The sequence below is a fragment of the Oreochromis aureus genome, linkage group 22, assembly GCF_013358895.1.
Source record: "Oreochromis aureus strain Israel breed Guangdong linkage group 22, ZZ_aureus, whole genome shotgun sequence".
NCBI lineage: Eukaryota > Metazoa > Chordata > Actinopteri > Cichliformes > Cichlidae > Oreochromis > Oreochromis aureus.
In genome coordinates, this window is record NC_052962.1 from 34,023,772 (window position 1) to 34,037,123 (window position 13,352).

A 13,352-nucleotide genomic window follows, 5' to 3' on the forward strand; every position below is an offset into this window, starting at 1 on the left:
TTCCTCTCAGCAAAACAAAGACAACAAAACTGTGTGATTGCACCATAAAAAGTCTATCCGGGGGTCCTCAGCATGATAAAAAGAGAAAAGTTTGTAAACTGCGGTTCTAACGCAAAGTGGAGGTATTCATTTCACACAGTGTTTGATAGATTTTCAAATTAAATTGGTGACTTAGGAATAAGGCGGTGATGTGAAGTGCGCAGAGGCTCAGTGATCCGGCGTTACACCAAGTGTTCCTCCGCTAATGACTGTTTATGGAAGGCTGCCTGCGTGAATGAATGTTAATGACTTTCTGGGAAAAAGCTTTTTGAAGAAGGCGTCGCCCCAACGAATATGAGGACTTTCTTGCAAGAGCACACACACACACACACACACACACACACACATCCATGCACTCTATAATACACACACACACACACACACACACACACACACACACACAGATCAACCACAATTTAAAGAAACTCAGTTCACATTGACACGACCGCAAAAGCACCAGATCTTCAAGTAAGAAATTATTACATGTGACAGCTTGTGTGGTTGTGAATATACGGTTTTAGAAAAAGTATCGTTGCCTTTAAGACTTCCACAACACGCATAAACCACAAATGTATTCATCTACATATTCAAGTAAACATACACGTACAGATGCTGTGTATGTGTGCTCTTCATCCAGTTTGCAATGCCCCATTTGCCATCTCATTTGCTCACTGAACCACATCTGCTTTGTGTATTGCATTGTTTTTTTTCCCCCACCATCTCTAATTAATGTTGCCTCTGAGAGAGTCGTTTGCCTCTACATCACCGCTGCATGCTCTTTGGCTAATTACAGCATGGTACAGGGAGATAAATGAGGAGTGATGCAGGTCAGAGGCTTTGTAGTTAAAAAAGATCTCCAAATCTCATTTGCACGTCTCTGCTGCTGCAAAGTGAAAACATTTGCTCGTCAAAATGTCACACTGAGAGTAAAAGCAAAGTTCCTTTGCATTGCTCACTTTGAGATATAATTACCTGTAATGGAGTAGTTTTGTGGCGATTCTCACATCATTTTTCATCTGAGTATTTACTATATAGTGGACAATGAGTTGTCCATGTTGTAGCTGTGTAGACAGAATGGTGGTGCAGTGGTTAGCATGGTTGTGTCGACTCTGGCTGAGGCTCTTCTTTGTGGACTTTGCATGTCCTCCCCGTGTTTGTATGGGTGCTTTCCTTGTACTCTGGCTTCCACCCACAGTTCAAAGACATGCAATTAGTGGGGTTAGGTTAATTAGTGTGCATGTGAGTGCAAATGGTTATCTGTGTTAGCCCTGTGTCAGATTGGTGATCTGAGAATGTATGGGGGGGCTGGGGGGCTCTAGGCCTTAAGGGCCAGTGTCCTGCAGGTTTTAGATGTGTCCTAGATCAACACAGTTCATTTAAATGGCGAAATTACCTCCTCAACATGTCTTGAAGATCTCCAGAGGCTTGGTAATGAACTAATCATTTGATTCAGGTGTGTTGACCCAGGGTGAGATCTAAAACCTGCAGGACACCGGCCCTTGAGGCCTGGAGTTCCCCCACTCCTGGTATAAAGACTCAAAGTAAGTATGCAGGGTCAGACTGCTCTTCCTATTAAGTTGCGATAAGTCACTTTTTTCCTCCTTATTTACCTCCATCTTGATTATGAGTATTGACACACTTGTATGTGTCAGGTGACGGCAGAGAGAGGACCCAAATGCACAGGCTTGTACTATAAAGCAGGATGTATAGGCTTATCCAGGTGACTTCAGCCGGGGGGGCATCACTATGGTAACTTGTGCTGGAGACTCAACCAACCCAGGAGTAGCTGCAACATTGAGACTTTAAGACTGAGAGATACTCAAGCACAACTTTATTCCTCTTTTTTCTTTTTGCCTGTAAATAATTACTCAACATTTCCACTCTTGTAAAAGGATTAATATATGATCCTGAAACAGGCCAGCTATTTGTTGATCTTATATCAACTTTGCACAGCTGATGCCTACTTTTGAATTGTATTTACACATTTAATCTTTAGTTGCTGTCAGACTAAACCCCACAGAGGCTGCAGCTGAAATAATAAAAACTAAAACTGTCTCACGCCCGTCTAAACATTCATTTAATGGAATAGCAATTGCAATCCAGATTCTCCCACTTCTTAATGACAGAGCTGTGAGAAGTCCATTAACACACACAGTGTAAATTTTCGTTGGCTCCCTTCTTGGCTTCAAATAGGCTAGATTTACTATTAACATAGCAGGCCTCTTTCAGTCTCATGGACCAAAGATTGAAGCTCACACACATTCACACAGTGTTTTTAATACTATACTACTGTTCAGTGCGTTGTCACATACACTCAAACCACCGATTCATCTGCAGCTGTGTTGCTTTCAGTCTGTTGCATGTGTTTAACTTCTTCACATCTTTCTGATATCTTGCTTTTATCTTCCTAGGAAGATCAGTCAGTCTGCTGCCAGTAGACCCGTCCATGTTTGTGATTGGATGCTAACTCTGAAACTTTCATGTAAATCCGCTCATAGCTAAACGAGACGAGACTCTGGGTTAACTCATTGCGTTGATGGCTACCTTTGTGGGACCGCTTAGTGCACAAGTCTCAAACTCCAGTCCTCGAGGGCCAGTGTCTGAAACTTTTCCATGTGTCCCTGCTGCAACACACCTGAATATAATTAGTAGGTCATTAGCAAGAACTTGACTGCAAGCTGAGGTGGCAGTTCAGCCATTTGATTCATGTTATAGCAGCTCACAAATGAATAAACATGGTGCAATAAAAGTACTTTTAGAAATACTTTTTTTCCTCTTTTTTCAAAAAAAACCTTACAATTTTATTTAAATTTACTTGAGTAGGGTTAGGTTTTGCCATCTGGACATGCAGTCAAGTCTTGCTAATGACCTACAAATTTTATTCAGCTGTGTTGCAGGAGAGACATGTAACAGTCTCAGGAAACCGGCCCTCGAGGACTGGTGTTCAACACCCCTGATATCAGGTTAAGCGAAGCCAGATTATAGAAATATAACCTTGGTATTTCAAACTTGCTTCACTGTGCAGGCCCAGTACTCAAACTCAAGAAAAACGTACAAGAAATGAGCCTCTATTAGAGAAGCAGACACAGGCGGAAACAAGCAAACAACAAATACCAAAATAAAACAGTAGAAAACTGAAAGATGAAGAAACCAGCAGAGAACTGTAATAGTTACATGTATATTTTTAATTGTTTTATTTAATTTACTTAAAAAAAATTAATATAAGTAAGAATTAGGCACATTTAATTAGTTTTTGGGGGGAATATGGCACCATTTATGACTCCATATTTATTCAGCAGCTCAGGTTTGAAAATTCTGGTAAATCATGCAACACAACTGATCGTCATGAGCTGTGTGCGGCAGGCAAGTATGGAGGAACCAAAAAGCAGACTCAAAGGCAAAATAAACTCAAAACTCAGCTTTATTGCTGGGAAAGGGAAAAATACAAAACTACACAGGGAAATACTGGAATCTAAACTCATGAGCAGAACACAGAGCCAGGTATGAGGGAGAACGCGACGCTGAGCAGAGGAAGTTGAGGGTCAACCTGACATTGTACGATACATGGGAGATACACCAATTCAGGGCTGGTCCTACCTAAATTCAGGGCGGATGGGGGACACAAAGCTAATCCATTTATTCCATATTTTGTAGAATTTGTCTTTTCGAATTTTTAAAAAGAATGTCAATTTTTTTCCATTTTAAATATTTCGAACACCACATTAAACCAATCCTCAAGTGTTGGCGGAGTTGGATTTAACCACTTTCTGGTTATTGATTTTTTTGTGTCCCCTCCCCGGACCGAGCCAGCAACCAAACCAAAGTACAAATTTACAAAATTGATGTCAAATTTTATCTTAAAAACCTCACACAGAGTTTTATGAATTCCCAGCCAGTAATTTTTTAAGTTAGGGCAGTCCCAAAAGATGTGGTAATGATGTGCCTCTTCTGATCCACATCTTCTCCAGCATTCCGCTGTCCCATTTTTATATTTAATTTGAGGGGTTTTGAAAAATCTAATAATGTTCTTCTAACAGTGGTCTCTCCAAGATAAAGAACTTGTTGAGTACCAACGAAAATTACAAATCCTCTCCCAGTTCTCGTTTGTTGTACCCATCCCTGATTCCAATTCCCATTTAATCTTAACATTTTGAGTAGTATCCTTCCTTTCTTGAAGGAGCACATCATATAGTTTGGAGATTGCCTTTCTCAGAGAACCAACATATGCTAATTTAACTATCTTAAAAATTTCTGACTCAACCGTGTTTGGGATATTGCAATGTTTGTTAAAATAATCCCTCATTTGAAGAAACCTGAAGAAATCTTAAGCCATTTCTTATTTGTAAAGACTGGAAACTCTGTAGTGTCCCTTTATGTGTGAAGGAATGGAATGTTGACAAGGAACTATCAAAGTAAAACAGGAAACATGAGACACACACTGAGACAAGGACTTGACAAAGGGACGGGGAAAGAACAGACATGAAAACATAACACAGTCCTCGAGACACAAGGAACACAGAGGAGGCACAGTACCCGAACCTAAAGATAACTTGGGGAGCAAGAAATACAAAGGACTACACCATTAGAAAGACTTCATCAAAGAATACTGATAATCCAAACATAAACACTGGATCATCAGACCCAGGTACCCTAACAGTGCTTTGGTGTAACCCAGTAAGTATGGAGAAATGAAGGAATCTACAACTATAATAAAGATTTTCAAACGCTACAGTGTAATTTATATACTGTATTTTTTGGAGTTCATTTTGGAACATTTGGCTGTACTCTTCATTATTTCTACACTCTGGTGTGTAGAAGACGCCGTCACGTCACCTGAGTTTCAACTTCTCTCCGCTGGCTTTACGTACATCTTAGAATTGATGTGGAGACTTGACAGAAGCCCAAAGCTGCAGAGCAGAGATGTTGACCTCTTATATGCCAGTTTGAAGCTCTGGATCCTCAGGTGGATCCTTCTGGCTTTTCCAAAGATCAGGCATAAATCCAAAGGTGACTGTTTTGCCATCACATCCTCTCGACTGTGAGTAACCTCGCTGAGAAGTTTAGTCTCAAAGAATCTTTCTAAACTTTCTTTAAATCAATTCTCAAAACACATTTTTATAGACTTCCTTTTATGTGATGACGTGTCTTATACTCTTTTATTGTCTGCTTAATGTTTCTCTTTTGGAACATTTTGCTAATCTTGTTTTTTTTTTTTTATAACTAATCCTTTTATTATTATTAATATTTAATATCATTTTCTTCTTATTTTAAATACATCTGAACTTTGGGATGTTGGTTTACTTAGTTTGACTTTATTTTTTTAATTTACCTTCTGAATACCCTGCTTTTTACTTCTCTGGTAAAGCACTTTGTGAACTTTGTATGTGGGTGCACCCCCCCCCCCCCACACACACACACACACACACACACTTTCCCCTCCTTCATCGTAAAGTTGTGGGTTTTTTTTGTTTGTTTGTTTTGTTTTTAATCCTCCTTGGTCTTATAACTCTTTCTATAGTTCACCAAAACATTGAAATTTCACCCCTCGTTCCTGCTTCACTTACCTTTTGATTGTCTTGAATTAATTCTGTCCTCACATTAATCCCTGGAATACCTCGTATTCTCCACTTTCCTGCCCTCTTTCATTTGCTTCTTTCTTCATGTCTGTTTCTAAAGGCTTCACACCTTCTTTTACTCCTTTCCTTCTTCCTTTCTTCTCTTTCCATTCTGACCTGCCTTTGTTCCTTCCCTCTGTCCTCTGTAGCCTCTCCTCTCCTTTTTCCTCTGTCCTTCGGAGTCCTTGCATTTTAGGAAGTGAGACATCCTTTAATACAGTATACTGACTCCTGGGTCACAGGGAAGAGGACAAATAAGCTGAGAAGGCATAAATCAGAGAAACGAGAAAAGCATTTCATGTCCTTAATTTCTTGGTGTGTGTACTCTTGACTTGTTTTTATTTTAATACCTATTCTCTGTTTTTTGGTCTTTCAGTCATTTAGTCTGCACTTTCCTCATGTTTCCCAGTGCATATGTTTTAGCATCGTTTCTCTTTCACTCAACCTATATTTCCTACATTTTTCCTTCCTCTTTGGAAGCGACCCACCTTTCCTGCTGATTTGTTTTCTTGCCATTGTCACCACTCTCTTCACTTATTTATTTTCATTTGTTTTCTCCCATTGCAGAACTTGCAATGGTCAAATAGGGATCATGTTTTACTGTGTGAATAAAGACACAATTTGGCCCCATGTTTCAATAATGATTTTCTCATGTTTTGATTGAATTGCTTCGTATTTTTGATTAATTCATATGAATGATTTACATGCACAGAGTGATTCAGCAGCCTGCGGTATGCCTACAGGCACATTATTCTAAATGATGGTTTCTAAAACACTGACAGTATGCTAAACTACAACGCAACATTTTATCTCTACATTTTAACACAAATATCTCTATTTTGTAGTCCGTACATTTTCAAAACAGGCCCTTTGCTTTAGGACATTTGAACAAAAACCCATTAAAACCACAAAGGAACGAAGAGGCAGCAAATTATATCATTTATAGCACTACGCAGGGGTTAAAGTGTATCAGAACAATCCGAAATAGTGTTTTTGGTGCAGATGTATAAATTGCAGTCATGCCATCTAGTTTGCCTAACAAAACAGGGATGAGTATAAAGGGAATAACATTTTTAAGTGGCAGGTAATTTCAAATGTACCATTTCTAAGTGCTCAACAAGAGGTTATTTTTAAAGGTAGGGACTGCAGTTACATGTGATTAATCTGATTAAAGCTTACAGGTAAGGTTCTCATTGCTTTTTTTTAAACACATATTAGATCTACACAGATTTTTTAATGTTTCATTTACATTGGACTGGTTCTTAAATCGTGCTTTTCTACTCACTTTTCTACAGGTTGACTACGGCTCATCTACAACTCAGCTACAAAATGTTCAAAGTCCCGGAAAACAAACTGAAGTATACTAACTTTGTCTTATTCAAACGTTGCATGAAAACACTGGATAGCTCAGTGGTTTAAGCTGGTCTGGGTAGTTTGTAGTATTTGGTCAAGTTTATAGGAATGTTGGAATTATGCAGAGCAGCTGTGGTGTTCATGGTCAGTGTTGGATTTCATCAAGCGTAGCAGGTATCAAGTGAAATTTTAGGGTGATGATGCTGATTTGATTCACTTTCTGAATTTCAACTTTATACTGTCAAAGCTGTGTAATCAGTCCTGATAGCTGATGTGACATCGGCTTACAGCTTGTTGAATTCAGTTGGCTCAATCCACAAAAAGAAGGAACACAGGTGAACTGATAAGAGCCTGTACGCAAAATCTACAGGAGCTCACAACAGAAATGATTATGACTTTTTCTGAGTGATTTTTTTTCCTGCCCCACTAAAACTGATTTTATAATTCCCCGACCCAGGTTAACTCCTGACACTACTAATTTTCATGTTTAAACATCCATCTCCATTGTAGGCAAGAGCAAATACAACTTGTTTGTGTTTCACATAACAGATACTCAAGCAGACCAAATTCATTAGAATTTATTTTTAATTTTATTATGGTTAAAAAAAGAATTTAAGTTGAATTAAGGTATTCTCCTGTCTTAATATTATTTTAGTGTGATATTAAAATGATGTGAGGTTCAGCTACTTTTTGCTTTTATACTTTAATTACATTTCAGGGTGAATACTTTTTCACTTTTTCTTAAGTAAAGATGTTGTATCAGTCCTTCAACTTTCATCAGACTCTTTTTTTTTTCAACCCAAATATCTGTACTCCTACGTAAGTGAACAATGTCTGTAATTTTACCACTTATCTCAGGCTTGCTCCACTCTAGAAAGTGGAGTGAGCCTGACAGAAGTGGCTTTGCTCTTTCTCGAAACTGGCTTGCGGATTGGATGTAGTCATAGAAACTGCTGCTGGAGGGGTGTTGTTGCTGTTTGGGGGGGATTGGGGGTTGGGGTGGGCCGCTCTCATCCTGCACAGTTGGCCGAGGTGATGCTCTGTCATGCATGAGCAGGTGCGTGAAGGCTTAAGTGCATGTTTGCACTTCGTGAGCTTGTAAAACTTTGGTGTACTTGGTGTGTGGGTCTGTGTGTCATGCATGTAATGTTGCATGGACAATGGATTTCTCACAATGTGTATGTGAAAGAAAGATCTTTTTGCATCATCACCTTGCAAAACAAGCGCGTGGGCCCTTCCTGGATGCAGAGTTGTGCGTGTGTGTGTGTTTACCATGTTTGACAGCCATATCCCTTTACATTAGCATTCTGTTCTAGCCTGTGTGTGCGTGATGCAGAGGGTTTTTTGGCCACAGTGGTGTGCGGTTTTGTGTGTGTGTGTGTGCGTGTCAGCAACCCGTCTGTTATCACATCAGTATGCTGAATTTCCACCAGGTCATACATTCTGTGTGCCTGTGTGTGTCCGTGTGTGTGTCCGTGTGTGTGGGTGGTATTAGCTAAAGGCAAGATGAACTTAGACTCACACTTAAGCCGCTTCTCCACATCAGGGAGCAGCTCACCTGGAGCTCTGTGTGTGTGTGTGTGTGTGTGTGTGTGTGTGTGTGTGTGTGTGTGTGTGTGTGTGTGTGTGTGTGTGTGTGTGTGTGTGTGTGTGTGTGTGTGTGTGTGTGTGTAGCGCTGCCCTTAGCTGTCACAGAAGGACCAGATGAAGAACAAGGTGATGATTTGACGAAAAACAAGCTTGGACAGACAGAAAATGCAAATCTAACTAAGAGAGCATGAAAGCTGTGCTCGTGCTTTCTGCTAGACTAAAAACAACATTTAAGAGCAGCGCTACAACAGCAACAACAGAAACATCCTTAATCCTTAAATTAAGGAGCCATCTATTCAGAACAAACACAACAAAACACTGAAAAACCTTATCGTGCAGAATTTCTTTTTCTCAGAGAACATATTGAAATATTAATAATACAAAAACTCAGTAAAATGGAACCATTATGAATGTTAATAGAACAGGATGTCCTGGAGGTAAAAGAGTAAACCAATCCTCCAAAACTGTGAAATATTTAGATTAACTTTATTGTTCCCCTGAGGGAACAGTGGTCCCGGGAACTGTGAAGTACAGATAAAAAGAGTAGAAATTGGACTTGAAGTGGTGATTCGGATCTTGTTTCTATCGATCTTTACTGCCTGCAATGGACTGCTAAAAACACACAGGTGTATGCAGGAAGGGCCACAGTGCTCACCTGTGTAAAAAAAGTAACAAGAAAAATGTTTATTGTATCTCCTCATAATTTGTCATAGGCTCAATTATTATGAAACTATCAGCAGTGTTGGGGAGTAATACGTACCGGCGTTACATATTTAAAATACAAAATATGTGTAACTGTATTCCGTTACAGTTACCGTTTAAAAAGATGATATTCAGAATACAGTTACTTTGTTGGAATAAATGGATTACATGGCGGTCTTTTCCTGTTTCATATGTTAGGCTATGCCCTCTCTAATTTTGGTTTCCACGCTGGTGGAAACCCAAACAAAACACACATTAAGAGGCTCTAATGACTGTGTCTCAGTCTCGCGGCTCGACCAGAAACGGGAGGTGGAAGCATGTAAATATAATAATAACCACTGCAGCCAAAAAGAGTGCCTGACGAGTCCAGTTGTAAGTACGCTATTAAGACCCGACTGTACGCTGTGTTCATGTTTCCCTCTGAAACAATAAGTTCCGTTGGAGCAGCCTTTCAACGCCTCTGTCTGTCTCTTGCTAGCAAGGTTGACCCAGACAACAAAGTAAAGGTAGTTTTCGGCTACGAGCCCAACATGGAACCCGACGTATTAGCCAGAGGTCCCTTTACTACGGTTTGGAGCCGTAGTAAAGGGACTCATTTTATATTCAGATTTAAAAATCTAGTTGGTATTGGTATGGTGAGTAGCCTTCACTAATAGTAATAAATCACATAGGAATAGTACATTCATGTAGTTGTAAAAAGCATGACATCATATTAAGTAATCCACAGTATTCAGCATACGTTACTCTCACTGAGTAATGGAACGGAATACATTACAAAATACATTTTATTCTGTATTCTGTAATCTGTAGTGGAATACATTTTAAAAGTAACCTTCCCGACACAGACTATCAGTGTCCTAAAATAGGGTTTAGAAATGATTCATACAGTTGGAATTTGGACAAACTGCCCTATCCATTGCCCATGCGTGATAAGAAACACATTAACATTCTGAAAAAACTAAACTTTTACAAAGTATGCTGAAATTAAATTCAATCTCATGTTAGCGCAATAAGTACTCGGGTGTAGTCTGTGTGTTCAGCCTGAGCAAAAAAAAGATTAGAAAAAGGCTAGAATGGCACGCTCCCAAGTTAAAACAACAACAACAAAAAAAGAGATCAAAATCTTTATAGCAGACTGTTAGGCTGTATCTCATTAGGTAAATTGCTTTCGGATATGAAAATGTCCAGTCATCCATCTGGACTTGGAGCACTTTGTGGCTGAGCAGGTTGATCCCTCTATTGGGTGTAATTTTTCATTATCTCCCGTGCAATTGCAGGGAATACCCAAGCCATCTGGAAATTAAAAAAACACTATGAAAGACACAGTATGTAAGAACCAGACTGGCTTTCTTTGATATTACCGCATCAGAGTGTTTGTAAGCGCCACAGTTAACTGACATCAGCAGGTTCATGTGCTCACCAAGCCTCCAGCTGAGACATCCTAATGAGGTGTCCAAATCATCCTGTGTGAAGAATGGGCGAGTCTACTCTGAGCCCTTGGTAGAGCTCTTCACAAACATGCATACTAAAATAGTCCCACGCCAATAAGTTGCATTTATGATCTGTCTGAACTGCATGTAGCGTGCATGCAGCATTGCAAACCCCTTCTCTGTCGAATTTCAGACGCCTCTAAGCAAATGAAGGTGAAAACCATGCGAGAACAAACCACTGTTACTTTACTTATTTAGGATTCCAAGACTTGTAGAAGTTCTAAACATTTTTGGATATCTGTGATTTCTCCCATGCCCCACCAACAACAAAACACCCAAATGTTCCCAAATATAGGAATCACACACAAGCTCATTCATGGCCCGGTTGTTCCGTTTTCCTCCTACTTTCTCTCATGCTTGTTTGGGGGTGGGGATGTGTTGTTGGTGCTGGTTGCATGCTTCATTAACTTGCTGTGTAAAGTGCCAGACTGCTCTGTTAGCATCTAAATTTAGTTCATGGAAAATAAAAAAAGAAGCATATTTTAAACTAAGCCTCAGTGAACTCTTTCAGCTGCCTGCCTTCACCCCTCCTCCTCTCGCTCTTCTCATGTTTTTTTTTTTGTCTCAGTGGGGAATCAATGAGCGATTAGAGGGAGGCGAAGTTTCATATCTTGTTTGGTCTCAGCGGAGCGGGCGCATCATCACTGCCATCATCGTTATTATGAACAGCAGTGGTGTAGCATGAGGCTGCTGGGGTTTAATTGGCTGCTCCGCTACACGAGGTTAGCCTCATTTGCAGGCCTTGTTATCTGGTTGAGTCTGTGTGAGAATGTTTGCATGTATGTGTCTGTGTGTGTTATGTCATCGAGGTGAAGCTGTAACAAGGTTTGCTGTTAAAGACGGAACAAACTTAAGCCATCTGGCTGCTTTGGCATCATGGTGAATTACAAGCTAACGCATGACTGACTCACAGGATGATTCAAGACCTTTACAGAGAGATTCTGTTTTTAATTAGTGACTCTTAAAGAAATAAAACACAACAAGAATGCAGCCGATCAGCATGTTCGACTGTGTTTGTTTGAGCTGGATTAGCATGCAAGGCAGGCAAACGTGTTTAGTAACATGCAGAGTTAAAGTTCCCATGTTATTCAGGCATGCATGGTTTCAAAGCTCTAATTAACAGCAGGACCAAGTGCAAAAATGTATTTCTAAGACTCACACCGGGCTAAACCGTGCTCACATGCATGTTGCTAAATAAAGTGCTTAATTCAATCGTCCCCTGTTATTCGATAAAAAGAAACCCGGCAGGTAGCACTTTATTGATAAATTGAATTATCTATCACAGGGCTCAAATACTCAGTTGTGTGTATGGTACTTCATGAAATATGCAAGTGATGAGATACTTGCAGGTTGGGAGCAGTCAAAGGGGATGAAACAACAAATCTTTCACGCCCAATTCACTCACAGCAAGAAACAATGCAAGCATGGTTAGATTATGGAAAATGATTAAACACATTTTAATAACTTCTGAATGTTTTCTGTGTTGAGACCAGGTCGTTCGATCTAGAAAGTCAAGAGCTGGGAAGAGTGAAGCCAAAGATTGAAGACTGTTTTACGCAGCATTCACAATGATATGGACACCGTACCATCTGTTGTGGTGAAGAGAGAGCTGAGAGTAGTGATATGCGATCCCACTGATTTCCTTTCTCATCCAATACCAAGTAAAATTCAGGAAGGGATCAGCAATACTGATCCAAACAGATAGTTGGAAAAATCTAGATAACAAAGTAGTGTATTTCAAACTATACCTTCATAATGAATACAACACATCAGACTTCTTGTTCTTATTGTTTAATCATGAAGAATCATACAAGAAATAAAACACCAGAAGTCAATACCTACATTTAAAAATAAGCGGAACATTTTATAGATACACGTTATTATCTATCTCATGTATGACGACGTTTGCCTCACCCACCTGTGCCTCTCCTCTTCTTTCAATTTGCGGCCTCATAAACTCATCATAGGTGGAAGAACAAGTATTTCCTACCATTCATTTTTTAGACAGTCCCAGTAATAGTTTCCTTCCACTGTGTTCCTGCTAATCATAAACTACAAATTAACCCAAATTACTAAAATATTGATATTTTAATATGAGAATTGATTCTAGAACATAAATACCTCATATTGTAAGAATCTATATTTCACTCTCAGTAGCTGAGAGTGAAAGCAGGGCTGTTGATTTACTGGTTGGATCCGACCTTTACCTATGTCCATGAGCTGTGGTTAGTTAGCAGATGTTCACACACGTGCAGACAGACACACACACACATCGCATACACAATTGTAACTTGTCTCCCTCATGTGCAATAGTACCAGATGCAATTTTTCCTACTATAATAAAGCATTTTATTCTATTTTGTATAGTATATTATCCTGTTCTATTGTGTTTTTCTTAATTTTTACTGCTCTTAACTTGTACTTTCTGCTGTGACCAAAACATTTCCCATGTGTGGGACTAATAAAGGTTTATCTTATCTCTTATCTTACTCTACTCTAAAAAAGTCAGTTTAAGTGGTTCAGGTTTAGATCTGTCCAGGACGCGTCCCAGGTGAGGTGTTTT